Consider the following 6,415-nt stretch of genomic DNA (forward strand, 5'->3'; position numbering starts at 1 on the left):
CTGGAACCGTTCCTATACGTACAGAAGGCAAACATAATAGAAAATTTCAATATAAGTATTTAGAAATATTTCCATGGTTAGCTTATAGTGAGATTAATAAAGGAGCCTATTGCAAATGGTGTGTTGTATTTGCTTTTTCAGGCGGTGGATCAGGCAACCAGGTATATTACACAGAAAAAAAATTATTTCCTTTGATTATTTATAAATATAGTAATTTTATAATTATTTCTTGTAGCCGTTAAAGAACCTAGTAAGAGAGCCGATGACCAAGTATAAGAATGCAATGGCTGATTTAAATGAACATTCTAAAACCAAATATCATATGATATCTAGTGAAAGGGCAAAAGACTTATATAAATGATATAAATAATAGGCATTACTTAAATTGTACAGGTTTTAATATAAGTACTTAAATTGTCTTAATTAAATATAAAATATAATATACTAAAACGTATGATTTTGGTGTTTTATCTAGTGGGCCCCTCCCTAAGGAGATTTCTGGCTACGCCACTGTCCGCTCGTGAAAGTGCTGCCACTATCACCCACATTCACTATCAACTATCGTGCAGGTCTGATACATAGAGTAATATATATATACATACATAACAATACTCTATGGTCTGATAGTATGAGAGTCGCTTTCGCAATAGTTCGATAGTCACTATCAACCTGTTTACACGATGACAGTCTCATGATAGCAGCTTTCACGAAAGCGACTATCGCGTTTTACTATCATCGTGCGACCGCAGCTTAAGAATGTACTCATACCACTTTCAAATCCCTAAGTCCTATTCTGGATTTATTACGATTTTTTAAAAAAGACTGCCGATGATGTATTGAAATAATGATATGTTCAGAATACCCATGTATTTAGCCCAATGATAATGTGGTAGCGTGTCTTGTTTGAAAAATCACCAAAAATCCAATTCATGTACTACCGTTATGGAAAGCACATCAGTAGGTTGGTATACACTTCAGCTATACGGTGAAGGAATATAAGAGATTCAAAATTACTGTGTCCAGCACTTATAGTTCAAAAAATCTCTAAAAAACTTTATAAAATAAAAAAACATTTCAATGTATTATATTATAAGTATTAAGTAATAAAAACAACAGATCGTATAAAATTGAAATAACCAACATAAGAATTTAAAATTATCAAATCATACTAAAAACAATGTATAAAATAATTGTAACAAAAAAAAAAAAAACATAACAATACTCATCTTTTTTATTCTTATCATATTTTTCTAATAGTTATATACGTAATGTATAAATTATAAAACTAAGATTTTATGTACGTATTAAAAAAATCTAATGTTGAAATTTAAAATATAAATGTATATTTTTTTCGTATAAGTTAATCAATAAATAGAAACAAAATAAAAACATTCAAACATACATAAAGTTATTAAATAGACAAAATGTAACTTTTAAGAAGTATGAAGTAAGTAAAGAGTACATTGATGAGTGTAGTAGGGATGGTACAATTTTACTTTAATGAACTGATTCATTTTTTCAATTAAATAAACTGGTTCAGATTGATTCAGTAAATAATTTAATCATAAGAATCATAATTCGAGTTTTTTATTTATTTGTGACAGCCACTGACAAGTTCATTTAATTGAATCAATAATCAATTTTAATTTAAAAATTATAAACACAATATTTTTATAAGATGACAAGTAAAAAATGTAATTAAAATATATACAGTATATTTTATAATTTACAACACACTCGGGGATAAGGTACAATTTGTTGACGAACATAGCCGTCATTTCGGTGACCAGTTCTCCTCAAAAACATTAACAAGTCACTGTTTAGTTGTACTGATTCTGTTATTATCCGTATTGTATTTTTCCCTTTTAGATCTGAAAGTACCATCTCTAATCTAAAAATGTAAATATAATTGATATAATTCGAACGCAATCAAAATAACATATTAACATCTTTATTCAGAAAATCAAAAATTAAACAATTACCGTGAGGTTATTTGTGCGCTGTTGGAATTTTACAAAGAACAGATTTTCAACAATAATAAGCCTTTCTGATAAAAAAAAAAAAAAATATGTATACAATTTTTGTTTTTATTATTTTATTAATTATCAGGCCAATACAAACATCATTAACTTAGATGAATCGTCCATGAACAACTCCATAATGACGGAAAGTTGCATTGATTTGAACAGCAGTAGAAAAACATTGCCTACCTACTACTTCCCTATCAGGTGTAATCCTAACAGAAGTAATGAAAAACCTTCTTTCATCTTGAATCATGTCATAAAAAATTCCATGATTAAAAAACAATTGCTTATCTAATTAATAGTGCTAGATAAACTGGATACTCCAATATAATAAAAATAACTATGAGCTTGGGATACTTTTCGCTCTCGATTGTGTCTGGAGGAATGGATAGTTTATGGCAACTTGAGGACGTCTACCAAAAGGTATAACAAATTGATATATATTTGGTATAATTTATATATTTGTATTTCACCACAACAATGAAGTAAACTAACTTACCTAATTATTTCGCTGTTATAAGACCTCGAATTGATGGGGTTGAAGTTGTGCGGTCAACAGCTCTTTCACCCGGCGATACTCGTTTGCGCACAGTACACAATTTTTTACCTGTAAACTGAAAACTCGTTTACGTACATCGAAAAACGAGAAAACTCGGTTAATACTAATTTTGACCTGAAAAATCACGACTCGTTTGCGTACAGCTATTAAATTCGACTTATATTGTTACGTGTGATTAACTAGTGTGCGGTTCTAAAGAAGCATTACATTAAAATTAATAAAATAGTAAATACAAACATAACATAGAAAAAACATGACAAATTTGATTTAAATTAAATTAACAAAAAAAAAGACATTTTTAATCACGCCAGTTATAAACAGACAGTCCTAAGCCTGTAAAAGTGAGAAGGAAAATGTTTGAAAACAATCTTAAACATTATTTTTGTTAAGAGTTTTAGTAGACTTTTGCTATACTTTATGGACGCCAACGAGTCCTACGTTTTGGGTCATTTATATAAATTCGTGTGCGCAATTGAGTTATACATTTGTACGCAAACGAGTCGCAAAAAAGGATAAATGTGCGTAAATAGGTATCGCCCCTTTCACCGAGTGTGTTCCTCAAGAATGGTACATCTAAGTTAATTGCTTCTGGATCATAATTGTGAGGACTTATAATAGAAAGTTGGTTGTCCATCTATGTACCTAACCGATGTGATTATGCGCAACTTTACTATGCCTAGACATTTCAATGTAATAATTGAATTAGTACAATGTATGGTATGTATTATTAACACTGTTGTACTCTTTTCGGTGAGTACTTTTTGGGTATACATTGCGTGTTACAATTTTTGACACATTTATCTTGGACATTTTAATACTTGTTAACCTACATTTTCAGGTCCTATAACCCTGAGTAGGCAGATTTCAAAAAAGTGTACTTATTTATTGGTGCATACGTTATGCTGTCTTAACATATCTGTCTGCTTCGACCAGCAAAACTCATTCACAACCAACTAGTCGACGTATAATAAGCACAAGTACTAATGTACTATACAATTTTGTATTTTTATAGGTAGATTTTTTTTTTTTAATGATCCAAGATGAATGAAGGATATTGTAAAAAAAACTAAAACGAATATTTTTATTTTTTTTATTCAATCGAATAAAATAAGTTTACCGTCCTCCTCCATCTCCATCTAGGTAATTTGGTTCACCGTTGACTTCATTGTTCTACAACAGAATTAGATAATATTTTCTAGTTACTACAGTAGGGTCTCGATTATCCGAACACAGGCTAATCCGAAAGACGCGGTAATCCGAACGGGCTTGAGAATTATCTTATCGCCATAATATGTACATACTACATAATATGTACATATTATGTATGTATTTATAAATAATATTTTCCGGTAATAAAGTTTTTCAATTATGTGGGACAAGGCTACCAATTCATAACGGGAACCAATGTACAAAAAAAAATCAATATTTTAAATGGTAAAGTTCATAATTAATATTAATATTTTTATGTATTCAATGTCTTTTGAAATAACGAGTTTTTACACGATTAATACAAATAAAAATAAAATTTCATATTTTAAATAAAAATAAAATTGATGTTTTTTTTTTAAGCCATAGGTAATCCGAACGACCCCTTTCCCCAATCTCGTTCGGATTATCGAGACCCTACTGTATAGTTTTATGAATAGTGTATACGTGATAGGCCCATAGTCAAATCAGGCATTTTATCAAATTACATTTGTATATAATTTCACTATCATCACTAATGGTTTTTGTATATAATATATACATTAATTAGTAATAATTAATAGAAAATATCGTTAGATTTTTAAATTTATTAAAATCATTTAACTAAATGTCTAGGCTGATAGTGAAATTGAATAAAAACCCCGATAAAAAATGAACTCATTTGACTATTTGGCATTTAGTAAAACAATATGTCACATTTGACTATGACTAATCTTCAGTGTATACACATATTCTTTAGTGGTACACTATTGTTGTGTTTGAGGATGATAGTTACCATATTTTTTTTTTTTTTTTTTTTTATGAACATTAGTGATATTCACGATTTTTTTTGGAAGAGAGGGTGGTTGTTTAGTTACATTACAAAAAAAATTCTTAATACACATTTAATGTTTTAGAGTCTGAATGTATTTTGATATTGTGTGGTTATGAAAACCATAAGTGAGCTATTTTATTTTAGTTATTTCAATTAAATTGAAGTATCAATAATTGCACTATCATATAACTATTATTTAATTAATTAGAGAGTAATTTAATATTTCCTGAAGTTTGAACTCTTCTCTTGAATATTCTACTGATAAATAAATAAAATGAAGACATGGTTTGATTATAATTAACAGAAACTTGGTATAATTAATATTATTATATTTAAATATTTGATATGTACATAGTGATATTTTCGATCTGCAATTCCGCGGTAAATCCTATACTAACCTGCCGGACGGCCGTTATTTGCAGGACTTGTTGTTCTCAAAAACACTATGGGACGATAGTTAAAGTGCATAGGAATGTACTCATACTCCTTTCAAATCTCTGAATTCAAAACTTGATTTATTTTTTTTTTTTCAATGCAAGTGCTAACAGGCCAATAAAAAAAATAGTATTTTATGGATAATGTTCCTTTATGTATTTTTGAATTTCTGAAGTTTCAGAGTAAAATTTTAACTTTGAACCAGATAATTTTTTTAAGGTTGATTGGAAAAATTGTTGCTGTTTGTATATAATTTTGAATCTTTTGTTTGTGGTGTTTGGTAATCAAATCTACAATTTCGTTAACTGACAAAGTTGAACCAGGTTTTAATTTTGGCAGTTTGAATAATAGATTTTCTAGGTCCTTCCTGTAGTTTTCTGTTTTTTTTTTATATATAAAAATCATGTATTGTGTCGAAAATTGTGGTATGGAAATGTGTAATGGTATTTAAAAATTGTTTGATAAAGAAGATTTTTTTGTAAATGTTTTGAATATTATTGTTCTGTTAATGTCTGATTGGTATTTTGGATTGTTTTTAGAAAAAATGTTGTTGGTAGCTGAAACAAACACACAATTAGAAAGATGATTTAAATTTGTTAACCTTTATTGGTGCCTTCCCAGAAAGCATTTTGTAATGAATAATGATAATGTTATAATAATATTTTTTTTTTAAAATGCCATCTTGGTTAAAACAATAAAAAAAAAATTACATTTTAAAATATTGCCGACGTCACGTAAATTTCTTCTGTGATATTTTAAATTTGGTTTACTATGTTTATATTATTAAATTTTTGAGTTGTTTCATAGATCTTTAATAAATTTGGTTGATATATAGTGTATTCATTGTATTTTATTTTTGTTAAATAATTTTCATTTAAGAACTGTAATAGCACATCTTTTGTTCCAGACTTGTCTATAAAACTATGTCTTATTATACATATGCATACTATAATGTGCTTATATATATTGGACAACTATAAGGAAAAATAATTGAATTTCATTAATACACTTTAAATAATTATATAGTAAGTACATTTCTAAACATTATAAAATACTGTGTGTTTATCTGTCATACATGCATTTTTATAATACATATAAATGCACGCTAAAACTAAAATGTTGTTGAAGTTCATACCAACCATATTTGGTACGCAAAATTAAACAACACATTGGTCATCAATAATAACACTCACATTTTCGAGTCTTGTTGGCAATCTGTTTTTTTATAAATTAATATAAAATTATAATATGCTTAGAGAAGAATTAATTATTTTAGCAATGCAATATATATCAATAATAATTTTTTTAAATTTAATTTTAATAATAGTTTTTAATATTATAAATGATAAAAAGATTTAAAAATAAATGTAACTGCTT

At 27.7% G+C, this 6,415-nt stretch overlaps 1 pseudogene; it reads right to left on the reverse strand.

The window, feature by feature from the left end:
* Positions 1-3,696: 3,696 nt before the first annotated feature.
* LOC149061929 (uncharacterized) lies at positions 3,697-6,171 on the reverse strand (annotated as a pseudogene).
* Positions 6,172-6,415: the final 244 nt, after the last annotated feature.

The sequence above is a fragment of the Diuraphis noxia genome, unplaced genomic scaffold, assembly GCF_037042655.1.
Source record: "Diuraphis noxia isolate RWA-SAM2 unplaced genomic scaffold, SU_Dnox_SAM2 contig0001, whole genome shotgun sequence".
Classification (NCBI taxonomy): Eukaryota; Metazoa; Arthropoda; class Insecta; order Hemiptera; family Aphididae; genus Diuraphis; species Diuraphis noxia.